The sequence below is a fragment of the Lissotriton helveticus genome, chromosome 8 (genome assembly GCF_964261635.1).
Source record: "Lissotriton helveticus chromosome 8, aLisHel1.1, whole genome shotgun sequence".
Taxonomy (NCBI): Eukaryota; Metazoa; Chordata; class Amphibia; order Caudata; family Salamandridae; genus Lissotriton; species Lissotriton helveticus.
In genome coordinates this window covers 677,857,943-677,878,007 of record NC_136069.1, presented here as the reverse complement: position 1 = coordinate 677,878,007, position 20,065 = coordinate 677,857,943, and positions in this window count along the sequence as shown.

Below are 20,065 nucleotides of genomic sequence, written 5' to 3'. Positions count from 1 at the left end.
TACATTACATTTCAAAATGCTATGCAATGATCAATTTTATGCAATTCAATACTATGCAATAGAAAAATCCTTTGCAATGCAGCAATACTACATAATGTAATGCATAGCATTACAAAACTGCACAGTGTCATGCAATTTAAAAAATACACTGACCCTAATGCTGTGGATGCCTTGGAATAGTAATGGAAATTCTTGCCATTTTTCTAACATCATTACTACTGTCTAAATTATCAGCTTGTAGGATTCATCTAACCTGTATTCATCCAAAGATTTAGTGATGTGCTCTATGTCCTGCCAGCCACCCACACACTCGCTTACACAGTCAAACACTCACTCATCTATGCACTTACTCATCCAATCATTATTCACCTATTCATTCATTACTTAATTTAAACAAATAATACATTCTCAAACTCACTCCCTCATTCACATATCCACAAAACCACACACAAACATGACAGTCACTGAAAAATAATTTTAACTAAAATAGCAACACAACTAAACTTTGCCATTGCAGGTTCGAGATGGGGCAGGAACACAACGCAAATTGTTGAGAGTCAGAGGTAAGGAGTTTTTCCAGTGGAAATAATATTTTCACTGTGGAGAAACAAACATTGTTTCATCATGGAACTGTGCAACAGTATGAACTATTTGCATGCAGAAATAGACTAGTATATTTCCAGATGAAATAATTTGAACTCATGTAAGTACTCTCAGAAATCTAAGATGGTTGAATGTCACCATAAGCACTTATGCTATTCTTTGGGAAATATGTTTTTATCAAAATCACGTCTGGTAATTCTTAAACTGAAGTACTATCAATCAATCAATCAATCAATCAATCAGAGTACTTGTAGAGCGCGCTACTTACCCATGAGGTTCTCAAGGTGCTGATGGGAGGGGGGGAGCTGCTACTGCTCGAAGAGCCAGGTCTTGAGGAGTCGTCTGAAGGCGAGTAGGTCTTGGGTCTGCTGTATATGGGTAGGGAGGGTGTTCCAGGTCTTGGCGGTGAGGTAGGAGAAGGATATGCCGCAGGAGGTCATTCGTTGGATACGGGGGTCAGCGGCGGGGGCGAGGCTGTTGGAGTGGAGCTGGCGGGTAGGGGTGTAGAAGCTAAGTCTGCTGTTAAGGTAGGCTGGTCCGGCATTGTGGAGTGCTTTGTGTGCATGGGTGAGGAGCTTGAAGGTGATCCTCTTGTCAACGGGGAGCCAGTGTAGGTATCTCAGGTGGGGGTTGATGTGTCTGCGGCGGGGGTCGTTGATGATCATTCGGGCGGAGGCATTTTTGATGCGTTGTAGTCGTCGTATGTCTTTGGCTGGGATTCCTGTGTAGAGTGTGTTGCAGTAATCCAGTCTGCTGCTGACGAGGGCATGTGTAACCCTTCTTCTTGTTTCGGTTGAGATCCACTTGTAGATCCTGTGGAGCATGTGGTGGGTGTTGTAGCAGGAGGAGGAGACGGCGTTGAGCTGCTTAGCCATGGAGAGGGAGGAGTTGAGGATGAATCCTAGGTTGCGTGCATGATCGGTGGGTGTTGGTGCTGTTCCCTTGTTTCCGGTCCAGGGAAGGCATGGCTTGGCAGTTCGGGCTGGACTGTTCTCATTAGGCGCAGGGTCAGACTGATTTGCATATGGCCATGTCTGAACTGGGTTGGCAGAGTGGGCTAAAGAACGGTGATGGATTAAACCCAGATCTGTTGACTGGGTGTGAGTGTTTGATTGGTTCAGATGCTCCGCCCATCACCACCCCCTTTTGGTCCCAGTGTGTTTGGCCACCAGGAGTCGTCCCAGGCTGAGGTGGTGGGTCCGGGGATGAGTACCTCTGTCTTGTCCGAGTTCAGCTTCAGACAGTTGCTCCTCATCCAGTCGGCGACGGCCTTTATTCCCTCATGGAGGTTGGTTTTGGCAGTGTGAGGGTCCTTGGTGAGGGAGAGGATGAGCTGGATGTCGTCGGTGTAGGAGATGATGTTGAGGTCGTGCTGGTGGGCCACTGGTGCGAGGGGGGCCATGTAGATGATGAATGGCATCGGGCTGAGGGATGAGCCCTGGGGGATACCGCAGATGATGTTGGTGGCTTCGGATCGGAAGGGTGGAAGGCGGATGCTCTGGGTTCTGCCAGAGAGGAAGGACGTGGTCCAGTCGAGGGCCTTCTCTTGGATTCCGGCATCTAGGAGGCGTGCCTTTGGAGTGCAATGGCAGACCGTGTCGAAGGCGGCCAACAGGTCCAGGAGGATGAGGGCTGATGTTTTGTCGTTGTCTAGTTGGCGCCTGATGTCGCCTGTGGCGGCGATGAGGGCTGTCTCGGTGCTGTGGTTTTGTCTGAATTCGGACTGGGACAGGTCCAAGATGTTGTTGTCCTCCAGGTGGTGGGGCAATTGCCTGTTGACGATTTTTTCGATGACCTTTGCCGGAAACGGGAGCAGGGAGTTGGGCCGGAAGTTCTTGAGGTCCTTGGGGTCAGCCTTGGGCTTTTCGAGGTGGGCGTTGATTTCGGAGTGCTTCCAGCTTTCCGGGTATGTCGCTGTTTCGAAGGAGATGTTGATGACCATCCGTAGTTGGGGTGCGATGGCTGCGTCTGCTTTGTTGAATACGTGGTGTGGGCAAGGGTCTGAAGGAGATCCTGAGTGGATTTAGTTCATGACCTTGCGTGTCTCGTCGTCGTTGACGTTGGACCAGGAGGTCAGGTGGATGGTGCTGGTGGTGTTCACAGGGAAAGTGGAGTCTGGCGTAGTCGGGCGGTTGTGGTGTTGAAGCTGTCGTGGATGTCAGCGATCTTGGGGTGGAAGAAGATGGCTAGTGAGTCGCACAGTTCTTGTGAGGGCTGGATGTCGTTGCCGTTTGGGTTGGAGAGTTCCTTTACGATGCTGAAGAGCTCTATGCAGTTGTGTGCATTTTTGTCCAAGCGGTCTTTGAAGGAGGATCTGTTGGCTAATCTGATGAGGTGGTGATGTCTGCGGGTGGCGTCCTTGTGGGCTGCTTGGGTGTCCAGTGTGCGTTCGTTGAGCTATATTTTCTCCAGTTTCCGCATGCACGTTTGGAGGTCTAGAGCTCGTCGGTGAACCAGGTGGCTCTCTTGCTGGCGTGGCTGTTGGAGGGTTTCTTGAGCAGGGCAAGGGTGTTGGCGCAGTCGTCGATCCGCTGTCTGAGGTTGCGGGCTATGGCGTCTGGTTTGATGGGGTCGGTGGGTGGGTTCTGGGCGAGGGTGGTGATCAGCCGGTCTTCAGTGACTTTGCACCAGCAGCTGTTGGGTGCGGTGGTGCTTGGTTGGTTTCTTGAAGGTGAAATTAATGCAGCGGTTGTCGGTCCAGTGGAGTTCGGCGGTGTGGTCGAAGGTGACGTGGGTGCCTGTGGAGAAGACATGGTCCAGCGTGTGGCTGGCAGTATGGGTGGGTGCGGTGACGAGTTGTTTGAGTCCGAGGTTGGCGAGACTGGCGATCAAGGTGGCGGAGTTAGCGTTGTTGTTGTTCTCGAGGTGGAAGTTCAGGTCCCCGAGGAGGATGTAGTCCATGGAAACAAGTTCGTGGGTGCTGGCGAGGTCAGTGATGGAGTCGCTGAACTGAGCCCAGGGTCCGGGTGGTCTGTAGATGAGTGTTCCTCTGAGGGTGGTGTTCGGGTCGGTGTGGATCCGGAAGTGCAGCTGTTTGGCAGTGTTGAGGGTGTCGTTTGCGTGGGTGATGACCTTGAGGGTGGACTTGTTGACGATGGCTATTCCTCCTCCGGTTCTGTTGGCGCGATACCTGGGTGTGATTTTGTAGCCGTCCTGGATGGCTATGGCAATGCCGGGCGCCGAGGAGTCGTTCCACCAGGTCTCGGTCAGGAAGGCAACATCTGGGGCGGAAGTGTTGAGCAGATCCCAGAGCTCGAAGGAGTTTTTGCGTGCGGAGTGGGTGTTGAGGAGTATGCAGCGGATGTGGTTGGGTCCAGTCCTTGGGGGTTTGGTGGTTCTGTCGCAGGTGAAGCTGCAGGTGCGGCAGGAGAAGGGTCCGTGGGTCCTTTTTGGGGTGGCTTGGAGCAGGTGTGGTTTTGGCTGGCGTTTAGTGCGTGGAGGCTGCTGGCGTCGTAGTGGAGTCTGGTGTTGTGGCGTTCGCGGGGTCCAGGGGTTCTGGTGCTGGGCGTGGTCCAGGCGCAGACAGGCGCACACAGGCTTGGCTTAGGCGCTCCCGCTTTGCGCGTCCGCTGCACAGCCGCGCAGCTGCCGCCATTTAAAGGGGGAGCTGGGAGGGAGGAGCAGCTGGGAGGTGGGAGGCAGGGGATGGAATGGGCGCGGGAGGAGGGCCGCAGGGGCAGCAGCGGCGGGAAAGAGAGCAGTGGGCACGGGGGGAGAAAAAACAGCACCCAGGAATGGGCAGCAAGACCAGGATGCAGGGCACAGGCGTTGGTGGAGCTTCAGCGGAGGGGGAGTGACCTACTTTGCAAGTGCCCACTGCTCTCTTTCCCGTCGCTGCTGCCCATGCGGCCCACCCCGTGCCCATTTGATCCCCTGCCTCCCACCTCCCGCCTCCCAGCTGCTCCTCCCTCCCAGCTCCCCCTTTAAATGGCGGCAGCTACACGGTGAGGAGAGCGACCCTTGACTTTGTCGGGTAGGTCGCTCCCCCCGCTGCAGATCCATTTCTGAGTTAACAGGGAACTGCATTGAAAATGATGTTACAACCAAAACAATTTTCATTTCTTTTTCTTTTTTTGGTGTTCATCAACATCATGCTCTGTATTACTCATCCTTTGTTGCACAATTAAAGTACTCTCAAATATTTCTGATGTAATTAGTGCTGAGGTTTTGCAATAGTGTTGCAGTCTATTTGTAGAAAGACTGTGTACATGAAATACGCTTTCCACTTTTTCATAAAGTTATCTGTGGGCAGTAAAATGTACACGAGTGACTATGTTTGTGACGTCATTCCATAGATATGCATACAGTTTCAGTGTAAGTTAGTTTAGCTTATCTAGTAGGCATGTGTACTGACAAACAAGAGCAGACTATTGGAAAAAGTACCTGTTAGAAAGTGAGTTTCTGGTTTACAGAGGAATATATCATGTCCAGCAAGAACCCTATTTCTAGTCAGGGTAAGTCAGAAACACACTTTAAATTAGCTTGTGATCACTCTCTAGTAGCTCAGCACAGAGCAGTCAGGCTTAACTTAAGAGGCAATGTGTAAAGTATTGGTGCACACAGCACACAGTAATACAGTGAAAACACCACAAAATACGTCATACCAGTTTAGGTAAATAGAGATTATTTTATAAAAAACAAGACCAAACTGACAAAAATACAATCAGTATAAGTTGAGATATGAATTTTTAAAGAGCAAATGCAAAAATAGTCCTTAGAAGCAAATAGCACTTGAATGGTTAATTGGTCACACTGAACAGGGACAAAGTCAAGAGTTCAGGCAGTCCGTGATGGAGAGTAGCCCGGCTATGGGACTCATGGAGGGTCCGCTGAGCAAAAGTACCTTTATCCTTGTCACAGCTCAAGATGTGTCAATGATCCCCGGGGAGTTGGAATGTTGCACGGAACTACTCCACGCAACGGTTCAATTGAGCGAAGCAGCTGTTCCGAGTGTGGCTGTTCTGAACGCGATGCACTAGGTTAATACTTGCTGGAGGGGTGATGTGTCAATCTTCTCCATGCAGTGGTTGCAATGAGTTGTTTCACGAAGCAGTGGTCCCAGAGTCGATACAGCGATATCCAGATTCCGTCACTGCAACAGCGGTGATGCGTCGATCCAGATCTTGTTGGAGGAGATGCATCAGTTGAGATCTGCGTAATGGCGTGGATGCGTAGGTTCTAGTTCCTGCAACAGTGGTGATGTGTTGATCCCAATTTCACAGGAGGAGATGCATTGGTTCCGATTAGTGCAAGGGCTTGGATGCGCAGGTTCTGGCAGATGCAGCACTTTAAACTCACTTCCAAGGGCCCTAAACTTGATTGGCACCACTTGGCGTAGCCAGACTTATAGCAAATAAAGTCCAGGTGCTGAGCTGAGGATGAAAGTGAAGACTTTGATTTCATTGAGTCTTCATAAACAGGAAGCATGCCAGCAAGCCCTTGCAGAGTACTTAGGTTTTAGGATGTAGAGATATAGGCAGGTCCAGTCCTCTCACTCCAGGCAAGAAGCAGCAGGCCACAGGCCAAAACAGCAAAGCAATTCAACAAAGTGGCAGTTACTCCTTGCAGCACATCAGTCCTTCTTCCTGGTATAATGGCCTTAGTTCCAGAAGTGTTCTAAGTTATATGTGTTAGAGGCCCAGTACTTATACCTAGTTGAGCATTTGAAGTAGGAAGGCTTCAAAGAGATGATTTGAAGTGCACTAGGCCCTGCCTTTCCTACTCTGGCTCCAGACTCACTCCAGAATGGTATGCAATCCTTTTTATGGGGACAAGACACAGCCCTTTCTGGTGTAAATTGTCAGTTGCTACCTCGCATCCTACTCAGCATGACTCAACAACATGCAGAAAGCTGCTCAGTCAACCTACCTTTCCTTTGTTTCCTTTGTGTGTGGCTGTCTGGAGGGAATGCAGGAGGCCAGCTGTCACCCATGCTAGATGCATATTCCAGAGACAGGCAAAAAAGGCACCAATTGGTTTAAGTAAGAAAATGGCAACTTTCTACTTGTGGCGTTTTCAAAACTGTAATTTAAAAAACAATTTCACCATCAGTTGTGTTTTTAAATTGCACTTCCAGGGACACCAAATTTGGGTTTCCCATCTCTTCCCAATTGGAAATTACACTTATAAAATGTAATAAGGCAATCCTAATGTTAACCTATGGGAGAGATAGGCCTTGCAGCAGTGAAAAATGAGTTTAAGTGCATTTCACTACTAGAACCTGTAAAACTTAAAAGTTCATGTCCTGCTTTTTAAACACACTTCACCCTACCCATGGGTTGTCCCCGTCCTACCTCATGGCTGACCTTTATGTAATAAAGAGAACGTATTGGGCCTGGCAAGTAGGTTAACTTAAAAAAAATCAAAAAAGGTTGCAACGTGCACACCATGTGACAGGAAGTAAATTTGGGGAAAATCGACTGACTAATTGGAAAATATGGAATAAAATTTAAACATGGGATAAATCACGGAGTACTTTGGTGAATATATAACAGAGTAAGCTGTGCGTCCGGTTGGAGTGGAATGTTGCTCCAGTTTTCTTCAAGTAGCTTAACTTGCCAGGTCGAAATGGCAGTTTAAAACTGCAAAACCAAAGGAAATGATCTACGGAGCGTTGACAATACAAGCACTCACCCCCAGTCAACTGATCTGGGTTTAATCCAGCACCATTCTTTAGCCCACTCTGCAACCCCAGTTCAGACATGGCCATATGCAAATCAGTCTGATCCTGTGCCTCATGGGAACAGTCCAGCCCGAACTGCCAAGCCATGCCTTCCCTGGACCGGAAACAAGCTTCCCAGGACCGGTTTCTGGCATTGCAGCCGTCTTCAGCCGGGCTTGCTTGAATCCAGTGGCAAAGTGAGCAAGGGACTCACGTCTGAGCATAAACTGCCAACTTATGGCGAACAAAGCAAAACCAAAGGAAATGATGGATGGAGCGTTGACAATACAAGCACTCACCCCCAGTCAACTGATCTGGGTTTAATCCATCACCATTCTTTAGCCCACTCTGCCACCCTAGTTCAGACATGGCCGGTGTGTATCACTTACAACGCAACTTTTACGTCGTAATGCTGTTACAACGCAGCTATTACAACGCAGGATCCATTACATCGGATGCCATTACAACGCATGGCATTACATAGCAGATGGTATTACAACGCATACCATTACATCGTAAGTATTGGTAAGTATATAATTTTTATTTATTTTATTTAATATTATATAATTGATTTAATTATTATTAATTATAAATAATTATAAATAAAAATAAAAAAATATATTTATTTATGTTTTTAAATATTATAAATTAAATGTATTAATTTAAGTAATTTTTAAAATAAGTATGAGTATAGGAGTATATGTTTTGGGGTACTGAGGTATATGTTTTGGGGTGTTTGGGTATTTTTAGGTTTTAGGGCAGGGTTTGGGTTTTGGGGTACAGGGGTGTTTTTAGGTTTTAGGGTTTTGGGGTACAGGGGTGTTTTTAGGTTTTAGGGTTTTGGGGTACAGGGGTGTTTTTAGGTTTCAGGGTAGGGTTTGGGTTTTGGGGTACAAGGGTGTTTTTAGGTGTCAGGGTAGGGTTTGGGTTTTGGGGTACAGGGGTGTTTTTAGGTGTCAGGGTAGGGTTTGGGTTTTGGGGTACAGGGGTGTTTTTAGGTTTCAGGGTAGGGTTTGGGTTTTGGGGTACAAGGGTGTTTTTAGGTTTCAGGGTAGGGTTTGGGTTTTGGGGTACAGGGGTGTTTTTAGGTTTCAGGGTAGGGTTTGGGTTTTGGGGTACAGGGGTGTTTTAGGATTCAGGGTAGGGTTTGGGTTTTGGGATACAGGGGTGTTTTTAGGTTTCAGGGTAGGGTTTGGGTTTTGGGGTACAGGGGTGTTTTTAGGTTTCAGGGTAGGGTTTGGGTTTTGGGGTACAGGGGTGTTTTTAGGTTTCAGGGTAGGGTTTGGGTTTTGGGGTACAGGGGTGTTTTTAGGTTTCAGGGTAGGGTTTGGGTTTTGGGGTACAAGGGTGTTTTTAGGTTTCAGGGTAGGGTTTGGGTTTTGGGGTACAGGGGTGTTTTTAGGTTTCAGGGTAGGGTTTGGGTTTTGGGGTACAGGGGTGTTTTAGGTTTCAGGGTAGGGTTTGGGTTTTGGGGTACAGGGGTGTTTTTAGGTTTCAGGGTAGGGTTTGGGTTTTGGGGTACAGGGGTGTTTTTAGGTTTCAGGGTAGGGTTTGGGTTTTGGGGTACAGGGGTGTTTTTAGGTTTCAGGGCAGGGTTTGGGTTTTGGGGTACAAGGGTGTTTTTAGGTTAAATTAAATTAATTATATTATATTAATTACATTTCTTAATTAAAATATTTAAATTAAATACATTATTTTAAATAATTTAATTTAATTACAATCAAAAAAATATTTAAATTAAATTAATTTAATTATATTAATTAAATAAAATTAATTACAATTTTTATTAAAATTAATTTAAATAAATAGATTTAAATTTATTAAATAAAATTAATTACTATTTTAAAATGTATTTTAATTAAATTAATTAAATTAAATTAATTAAATTAACTTAATTACATTTTTTTTAAAAAGGTATACTTACCTATACTTACGATGTAATGCCATGCGTTGTAATAGCATCTGCTATGTAATGCCATGCGTTGTAATGGCATCCGATGTAATGGATCCTGCGTTGTAAAAATTCCGATGTAACGGAATGCGTTGTTATAAACAGCGTTGTAGTGACACCAATCCGACATGGCCATATGCAAATTAGTCTGACCCTGTGCCCCATGGGAACAGTCCAGCCCGAACTGCCAAGCCATGCCTTCCCTGGACTGGATCAGTTGACTGGGGGTGAGTGCTTGTATTGTCAACGCTCCATCCATCATTTCCTTTGGTTTTCCCTAGTTTAAAACTGCAAACACAGGCATGTGTAAACGGCTACTTGAGTGGGTGGCACAATCAGTGCTGCAACTACACTAGTAGCATTTGATTTACAGTCGCTGGGCACATGTAGTGCATTTTACTAGGGAGTAAATCAAATATGCCAATTGTGGATAGACCAATGTTATAATTTTTTAGGTAAAGGGCACATGCATTTTAGCACTGATTAGAAGTAGTAAAGTGCCCAGATTCCTAGACCCAGCAAAAACAAAGTCGGCAAAAAGTCTGGGGAAGCTACGCCAAAGATGCCAGGTTTAACAGTACCTGTTAGGCATGCATCCAGGAAAGGTAGAGTAACACATCTGTAAAAAAGCCCCTTGATAGCGTCAGTGGTATCTGCTATGGAAGTGGGCTTTGGCAGAGAATTTCCGCGGCACAAAATGCCTTTCTGCCAGTGACTGTGGCATGGTGATCTGCAGGTGCACTCTGTTGGTGATGCAACCCAGTACCTGTCACAGGCACCATGGCTGGCTTGCCTGTGAGATGAACATGGTGTCCCCAGTGGCATCCTGGAAAGACCCAGATTAAAGGAAGACACAACTGCTTGACAACTCTGCCTCCTGGTGCATTAGCATGTGAGAGTGAATTGCCATGTGCTGTACATAACTATGAAAAATAACGTACATGACAATTTATAGTGACAGGCAGATTTTGTGACAATCCTTAAACTGTATGTACCATTTTTATTTTTGAATCCATTGTGAGTGTGCGAATGCTGGACTACCAAACTCTATGGGTTGATTGATTGGCTCGGTGACAATGCTAAAGCCCTAACCGGTACCTACGGGCATCCCGGAGCCACTTTCAGACTGGCCAAAGCAAACATCAATACATAGCCTGCAAAATCTTGTATGGATTGTGTGTGTGTGTGGGTTGATTGGAACTTAGCTGCTGAAATAATGGCAACTTGAAAAGGTGTTTTTTGTATTACTGACTGTTGAAGGAGCCTGGTGTCGTCTGGCTTTGCATTGCATCGCCGAGTTAAAAGTCTTTTCAGTTCTCTGAGATTTCTTTTCTTTGAGCTCAATTGGTGAGTTCTAGGCCTCAGCATTCACTCCAATTTAAGCATGGGCGGAATTTGCGAATTCACGATACTGTCGCAATGGTCGTGAACATGTTGTTTCCACGTAACCAGCCTCCTCGCGATGCCTTTTTCCTGTTTCGGGTCGCAATTACGTGTTTGCGTTCGCAATTTCCTGTTTCGGGTCACAATGACGTGTTCGCGTTTGCAATTTTATGTTTCGGGTCGCAATGACATGTTCGCGATCGCGGCGTTGCTCGGCCAGCTACCAAATCTCACTGCGCACATGAACAGGGAGGAAAACTCATCACCGAACGCAGAATCATGATAAGTCAATGCCACGCGCGCGAGATTGTATTTTTGAAGCGCGAACAAGAAAAAAAATCCTCCAACTCGCGAAACACGAAATTGCCAAAAATTCGCAAATTCCGTGAGCTGGAACGAATTTTTCGCCCATACTTACTCTAATTACGAGGTGTAATTTACGTAAACATCACTTTGGTGGTACAGGTAATTAAAGTGGTTCTCAATTGTATAGACAAACGCTCTTTTTAGCATGTAATGCATTTTTAACAAACACAAACAATAGTTTTTCTAGAATATTGTATTGTTTGATGATGTCAGCTTGGATTTTGACATGTATTGTGACGATCGCTGGATGACCCTTTTAAGTCCTATGATGCGTAAGGTAACAAAGCTTCATGTAACCTACTTTTTAAGGGGCGCACAGACATAGGGGTAGCTGACAATATTTTTGGGGGTTGATTGCTAGACCACACAAATATTAATGCTGGGGCCCATAGTAGTGTGTACAAATCTGGATAATTATGAATGTAATAATACTCATACGATTTTGCAAGATAAAAATCGCGGAGAAAGATATTATCATGTTATTTTCATTTGAAAACCTAAAGCTCGGAAAGATGTGCAAATCATGCCTTTGGTACATAATTTACCTAGGATATAGGTGTTTACTAGCTTTGCCATTTCCACCATGGACTGCACAGGACTTGGACTGAACTCCTTGGATAAGTTTAAAAAAATAATAATCTTTGTGGACAGAGTGAATTCAAGAGTTTATTCGCAGTGCACTATCAGTAACACAATCCCCAGTATGCAGGAAACTTACTGAAAGTGCATTATATCACAACTGCACAATCGTAACATTTGTACGGAAGTTGCGCGGGGGGGGGGGGGTTTGTTCTGGGTTCTATAAAGTATTGATATTAAAGATTTGATGGGTTTTTTTAAACAGGAAAATTGCTCAATTTTCATAAAGGAATCTGTACAAAAGCAACGCAAGCAACACAAATGTGGGGGGTTTAGACTAATAGTTGTAAGTGAGCATTGTACATGAATTCCATACCTAAACAAGAGTATGTAATAAAATGCACCAACAAGCTTGTATCACATGGGAATACGTGAGAAATACCTGGACATTCTTGAACGTGAAGGTGTACACGTTTCTCATGGCGTCATTTCCCGGTACATTTCCTAAACGTCATCGCATTGTGTGAAAATATAACAAGATGCATGGTTTAGAAATTATGATCTGCATGTAACTCAAAAAAAGTAGCAAAAATACAGGGAACAGATTTACAAGCCCATTCCGCCACTTTTGCGTCATTTTCTCATGTTAAAAATGAAGCAAGAGAGGTGCAAGGGCCTTGCAAATAAGCCCCATAATTCCTTCTGTGCACAATAGTGCCGTCGCCAGTCTCCAGTAACTGCCTGGTCTGCCCTTCACACTATTAGGCATGTCAGAGGCCATCTGATACAGTAACTCGCACGATTTGATTTTAACGTTTAGCTGGGAATGTCCTTCTATATAATTCCTTTCAACTTGACGGATGGTTTAATATCCTTTTCAGCAAGTGAATGACGTACTTGTTGTACTTGTATATGCACCGGACGTCCAGCATTCAGGAGTTTAAAACTGTTCTTCACACTTCAGTAGCTCTGTCTTTTTCTGTAGGGGTTATTCCTTCATTTCTAGAGTTCCAGAGATCACCTAGTAATATCAGGACCAAGACTACATGTATTTCCTATTAACTGAGATACAGATCTATCCACTCACACTGCGCCACCTTTTATCATGCAATATGAGCTCTCTTCACTTGGGGGCATATTATCAAGGAAACGCGTTAAAATTATCACAGCTTAAGCGGCAGGAAACTGCCGCTAATGCGGCGATAATGGGCGTGATAATATGCCCTTGAGAATTCCAATAGAAGCCCAGGTTCTGGTGTTAACATGGGCTGCTATTGGAATTCTCAAGGGCATATTATCAAGCCCATTATCGCCGTTTTAGCTGCAGTTTTCTGACGCTAAAGCGGCGATAATTTTAAAGCCATTCCTTGATAATATGCCCCCATGTCTCCAATTGAAGAGCCAATATCACATGGTGAGCAAAGGGTGACCTAGAAACACCTACAGAGCAGGAATCCAGCTCATTGTTTGGAGGCTCTGCCCCCGTCCATAGTGTATTTGACAACCTATACAGGATACAGGCGACAGCCTCTGTGATATTTTTTTTTTACTCGGGGGGCCTCCTGAGAAGGCCCGAGGTTTTGGCCTCCGGCCGCTCTTGCCCTTTCACTCCCTCCATTGTTGACCAGTGGTGATGGCCTCAAAGCTCCTCTCCACACCAGACCCCGCCCCTTCAAGGTCCCACTCCCTCCTCACAGGGTAATATTAATTTCAAAGTTGTCAGGGTTGATACCACTGTCTAGAAAGTTGCCCCCCCACCCAAAAAAAGCTCCTTGTTATCCGGCAAGACTTGCTCAAGCACTGAAGACCCATCGCACTTGGGGGCAGATTTACAAGCCCCTTGCGCCTCATTTACGGTGCCGTTGCGTCACTTTAGTGACGCAGCGGTGGTGCAAATCCTGCTCCATGGTGCAGGGGTACCTACAACGTGACCCATCTGGGAGATGCGTCACGTTGCAATGCCCTGCGCCACATGTAGGCGTTCCTGTGCAGGGGGGGCGTTCCGGCGCAGGAACGCCTCCTAAAAGTGGATGAGAGAAATCTACAAGATTTCACACAGTCACTTTAAGGCCCATGCTGCGTCAAAACCCTGCGCCTGCCTGAAGCAGGCGTAAGGATTGACGCAGCATTAACTAGATAGGGCCCCCAGAGCATTGCTGGAGCTGCGTCGCGCTTGTGACGCAACTCCAGAAATGCGTCACTTTTACGGCACAGATGCGTGACGCATCTGTGCCGTTTTTGCACCATGGTGCACCGCATTGTAAATGCGGCGCATCCATGATGGCGGAGCTGTGACGCACAATAACTGGCGCATCCCTGCTGATTTGCTAGGATGCGCCAGTTATTGTAAATATGCCCCTAAAGGTGATGTGAAGGCTGAGCACAGATGTTGGGTATCATTTAAAGATGGAATGCCATGCAAATGCTTTTTTTTTTTTTTTTTTTTTACAAAAGAACAACACTTTATATCCCTAAAAAAATAATATACCGAGTGAAAATGAAAACAGTGAGAAAACCAACAAATTGATAGCTCATTTCATGCTGTAACTTGTAGCTGAAAAGTTTGATCGCATCAAAAGATTTGCTGGCATGAGACATATGTAGGCACATTTTCCATTAAAAAGTCTGTCACATCCGCTGCTCCTATATTTCAATGTCAACCCAGAAAGTGTTTCCAGATAAAGACAGCCTGGCGCTAAAGTCAACCGATGGCAGTCATTGAACAAATGCAGCCTAGAAGCCTTTGCATCACTGGCAGCGTGTGGGGATTGTGCTTTTTATGTATTTTGCGCATTGGAGGTCTTTAACTATTTATTTCGTGGTGTTCTTTCTTTTTGATCACTGCACTTACATCATGCATTTATAAAGAGCTTTTAATCTGGTAATATTTCAGAGTGCTTCCCGCATAGATGAAAACACCCCCTGTGTTGGGGAAGAGGGGAACCTGCTGAGATATGTCCTTTTTTTCGAAGAATGCAAGAAATGTCAAGCTGCTTTTCTGAGCCATGACATACATTTGACATTAGAAAGTCTTCTGCGTGCATATTTCTGACTCGCTGTAAGTCACGTAGCCAAGTTTAGAAGTCAAAAGTCGGCTCCATTTTAATAGCTGGTGTTTGGCTGACAAAAGGAATCCAGGTCGGGCTGTTTGGCTTAAACTAAAGTTTCAAACCAATGAGTCGAGAATAAACGAAAGCCTAATTGCACCAAAGTAGGACACTCATTCAGAGGTCGGCTGTACCCTAAAATGTGCGCTCATCTGATTTCTGCCCACTTTTACTGTACCTCAGATTTTAATCAATTGCATTCATATATGACAGGTATGAAATCCAGTTGTAAATATCAGCTGTTGTAGTTTCATTAACTCACAGTATTACCACTGGATGTAGGTGTCTGGCAAGAAAGATGGGTACTATGGGTGTATTCTGAATGTTTGCCTGTCTCTTAATGGCATTATTTTTCTAGGAAGCAATCATTAATTACTATCAAGTGATTCCGGGGTACTGTCACTCCTAACCCTGTCCATTGAAATGTCCTATTTGAGGATGCAAGTCATTTAGGGTCTGGACTGGGCTCAAAGGAGGGAAGCTGCCTTAGTGAGGGAGACATTGTATAAAGGAGATAGATAATGGCCTTAGAGAAGGGGAGCTGGAAACATAAGGGTGGCAAAGTATAGAAGAGACGGCACATGAAGAGGAGAGCTGCAGAAATAAAAGAAAGATTGTATAGGGGAAATGGAGATTAACCTCAGGGGAGTGGAGCTACAGTGCATACAATTGGGTTATTAGTCGTTCAGGGTCCACAATTTCCCCTTACTGTGAACCAAGCACCCCATTGTAGTTCTTGACTCTCTCTGGGTAGCAAAGCAGAGCAGTCCAAGGCCTACCCGTGGGAGGAGGTGTTGGCTACTAATCACTTTTTGCCGGCACGCAATAATAACACTCAATATATGATTATACGGTCAGTGCTTTTTCTTTAAAAAAAGAAATGTACATTTTTTACACACACTGCTAAATACTACACATTGATTTGCAAATGTATACATACGGCAGACAGAATTACCTTACATTATATTATGAAATCACCTTTGACTGCCCCCCCCCAGTTCATAACCCTCTCAATCAAAGTACTCCCTATCTATACCTGACAGCACATCACAATACAAGGGGTTGTCACTTTAAATTAAGCCAGTCCCTCTTGTCTTTATCAAGGGCCACCACAACATATATGGTAAGCCTTTTTGCTTTATCCGGGGTTAACACATCATATAAGATAAGAATATTGGCGTTATCAAAGGTCACCACATTAAAAGGCAAATAATGCACATGTCAAAAATACCAGCACAGCACTATCAACCATAATTTTATTTTTCTGGATAAAATTAGTATTATCAGAACCAACATTCCCAGCCCTTCCCCCTCTTTTATCAATCCTCACTGCCCTCCAGCCACATCGCACTTGGATGTTATTCCGCCTCTTACCAGGGACACTTTTCTTTCCCTCCTTCCCTTGGTTAAATCTGGTTCCCCCTTGGATCCCTGTCCTGCTCACATCCTCAAACAGATCTACTCTTCCTGTCCTTCACCCCCCCTCACGTTTCTAAATAGTTCACTGTCCCAGGGTATTGTCACCCCCTCACTTAAAACAGCGGTGATCTTACCCATTTTAAAAAAATCCGGCGCTGATCCTTCGGTTTCAGCTAACTATCGCCCCATCTCACTCCTCCCCTTTTTGGCCAAGATACTGGAACGTCACGTAGTAAGAACTTTGAGCGCCTTTGTGGAAACGAACTGTGTCTTGGCCCCCAGGCAGGCCGGCTTCCGACCCGCCCATTCCACGGAGTCCGTGGTTCTATCAGTCTTGGACAACCTCAGGGGGGGAATGGACACTAGTCAGACCCAGGCCCTGGTCCTCCTGGATCTCTCTGCCGCCTTCGACACGGTGGATCATACCATCTTACTTTCCCGTGTCGGAGCGGCGGGCATCGGGGGTGCGGCCTTGGTCTGGCTGTCCTCCTTCCTGAGCGGCCGCTCCCAAGCAGTTCGCTTGGGTGATTATTCTGCCGACTTCCGGCCAGTACAGTATGGGGTCCCTCAAGGATCCTCCCTTTCTCCATTGTTATTTAATTTATACATTGCCCCTCTTATTTTTGCTTTACAGCAGCGGGAGGTCTCTGTGTTCAACTATGCGGACGGCCTCCAGCTCATTTTTTCATTATCCTCTTCCCCTGCTTCAATATCCAACTTTCACTCAGTTATGACCTCATTCAGGACTGGATGAACCACAACCACCTGAAACTCAATCCCGATAAAACGGAATTGGTGTTGACAGGTGGTTGCTCCAGTCCGTGGTCTTCTCTCTTTTGGCCCCCCTCTTTAGGTTCCCCGCCTACTCCCTCTCCCTCTGTTAAATCTCTTGGCTTCAAAATCAACGATCAACTTTCCCTCCATTCCCAAGTCAGCGCGGTGGTATCCTCAGCCTGTCTCTCCCTCCACACCATTCGGAAAGTTTCCCGGTTCTTTTCCCCTTCCGCCCTCAAACTTATCCTCCTGGCGATGGTGACGTCCCGCTTGGACTACGGTAATGCCATTTATTGTGGCATGCCGCAGTACCTCGTAAGGCGCCTCCAGATGGTTCAGAACCAGGCGGCCCGCCTCGTTTTTAATCTACCCAAATTCCACCACGCCACCCCCCTTCTTAAATCTTTACACTGGCTCCCTGTACAACAACGCGCACTGTTTAAGTTGGGCTGTATCATGTTCAAAGCTCGGTCTGGGCTGGCCCCGGCCTTCATCAGCTCAGCTATCCTTGATTACACCCCATCCAGAGTACTGCGCTCTTCCACCCACCAATTGCTCGTGATCCCCCGTTATAAACGCAAAAAATGGGGTGGTTCCAAGTTCTCGACCTTGGGTCCTGCCTTCTGGAACTCTCTCCCGATTCACTTGCGATCCTGCCCCCAGTGTTCCCTTTTTCGCAAAGCCCTTAAAACCCTCCTATTCACTCAGGCCTTCCCATTTTAACGCTCCCACTTCCCCCGCGTCATTTTGTCCCCTGGGTCTGTAGCACTGCTTAGCGCCATGAAACCGCTTGGTGTACGCGCGCTGTATAAATATTTTTAAATTCAAATTAAATTCAAATTCAAATGTGTAAATGCAATAACTATCAATAAAGAATGTCAGTATTGTTCCACAACCTCTAGCGACATTAATGATTAACCCCTTAGATACTGTGCCTTTCCCCCTCCATGTTGAACCCTTTTTTGGCTATTGGAGGTAATTTGCACTTAAGGCACATGACATTTTTCCACATATGGTGTCCATGCCAAATTTGCACCCTTTTCCTCCAAAATCAGGGGATTCTCAAGGTATGCAGGGTTTGTGGATTCTCCTGAAGGGGACCGGGAAAATGGACAAAATACAGCTGCATTTTGAGTTTTGGGGAAAATATAGGAAAGGAGTGCTCAGGATGAAACATCTGGTGGTTTTCCTAAATATTACATCAACAAACTGTTTTCTGTTCCTAGATTTTAGGAATATGCAGAGCTGAGTGAGAAAACCACATTTTTCATCACAGTTTTGGCATCTTTCAAAGAGGTAGCTCATGTTTCTATATTTTATTGCTCTCAACCTACTTCCAATTAGTGGTGAAACCCAATGGTGATCCAGGAAAGATATAGATTTCTGAAAAGTAGACAAAAGTACAAATTCAGCAAAGGGTCAGATGTGTGTATTGTTCAAGGTTTTCCTAAAGAAACTAATGGTTTAATTAAAGAAATATTGAAAATGAGTTGGATAAAAATGGGCATTTGTGACAAGATTTTCATCTGTAACTTTTTGTCATGATGGCCGATTTACAAAAGCAATATACCAATACATCTGGTTGTGGGGATATGTAGGGTTTGTAGATTCTCCAAGAATCCAGGGTACCCGGAGCCAGCAACTGAGCTGCACTGTATATTCTTTTTCATTGGGTAGAGTATAGACCAATTCATTTGGTGAAATATGTAAAGTGAAAAATGGGTATCAAGGAAACCTATGTATTTCTGAAATGGCCACATGATAGGGAGTTTAGGAGCAATGGTATTTGTATCTTAGAATTTGTGGGGAGCGGTACCAGCGTATGATTTAGAGTGTTTTTCAAAATGTCTTCTTTCTTAAACATTTACCTACATTTGGAAGGCACAAATGCAGTGCAGTCCAATTGGTAATAACACATTTTCTACTATTCCATGCACCCACATGTTGTCTGATAAAAATGATCCCTCACTTGTGTGGATAAGCCTACTGTCCCGGGTAGGAAACAGATCAAAACACAAAATGGGCGCATCGCATTTATCCACTGAAAACTGACCTTTTTTCCAATGTAGGTAGCAGTGGATTTTGGGTGCTAGCTCAGCTGGCACCCAGATACACCTAGCACGCATGTTTTTTAAAAATAAACTAGACACCTGAGGGATTCAGGGTGGGGTGACTTCATGCTCTCACAAGTTGTTTTTGCTCAGAATCCCTTGCAAACATCAAACCTTGACTAAAAAAGCACAGTTTGCCCACATTTCTACAATGGAAAGTTCTAGAATCTGTGGGGACACAAACTTCCTTCTACCCAGCATTGCCCCAAGTCTCACAATAAAGATTGTACCTGACTTGTGCGGTGGGCTTAGTGCCCATGTCAGGATAAGGCTAAAAGAGAACAAGGATACATCACGTTTCACTCAAAACTAACCCTTTTTTTGCAAAGTGGGTAGCTGTGGATGTGGGCCTTAGCTCAATTGTACCTGGGAAATCTGGTGAACCTGCACATTTTAAAAAACTAGACATCTAGGGGAGTCCAGGGGTGCAGGGCTTGTGTGGCTCCTGCTAGAAGATTTGACACAGAAGCCCTTGAAAACATCAAACTTTGGTAAAAAAACACATTTTATTGACAAAATGTTTTGAAATCTGTGGGGCGCCAAAAATATCCTACCACCCCTAGTTCCCACATGTCACCCAATAAGAACAGTAACCCACTTGTGTGGTTGGGCCACGAGACCACAACACAAAAGGTCCTACACCACTACCTTGGTAAATAATCAATTGGTATAGGTTTGTTATTTGGGGACATTCTGTGGTGCCAACCATGCAAACCTAAGAAGCAAAGGCATTTTTAGAAACTAGACAACCATGGGATTCCAGGGTGGTGTGACTTGCATAGACCCCATGAGGTTTTCTTACCACAATGCACCTCAAGCCTCAAATCTGGCCTGAAATTATTAATCAGTGGAGAAAATCAAGGTCAATTAGAGCCCTTGCTAAGGAACTATAGTCGACCTTGGTTTGATCCATTTATTTCATGGACACTAGGTTCAAACCACAAGTGGCACAGCATTTGTATTGGTACAAGTGGGGTAATGCTGGGTGGTAAGAATTCTGTTAATTTATGTGGATTTCAGAAGTTTCCATCACAAAAATGGAAGAAAAATTTATGATTTTGACTAAAGGTTCAGGTCTGCAGGGCATTTTGAGTAAGAAAACCTCACCGGA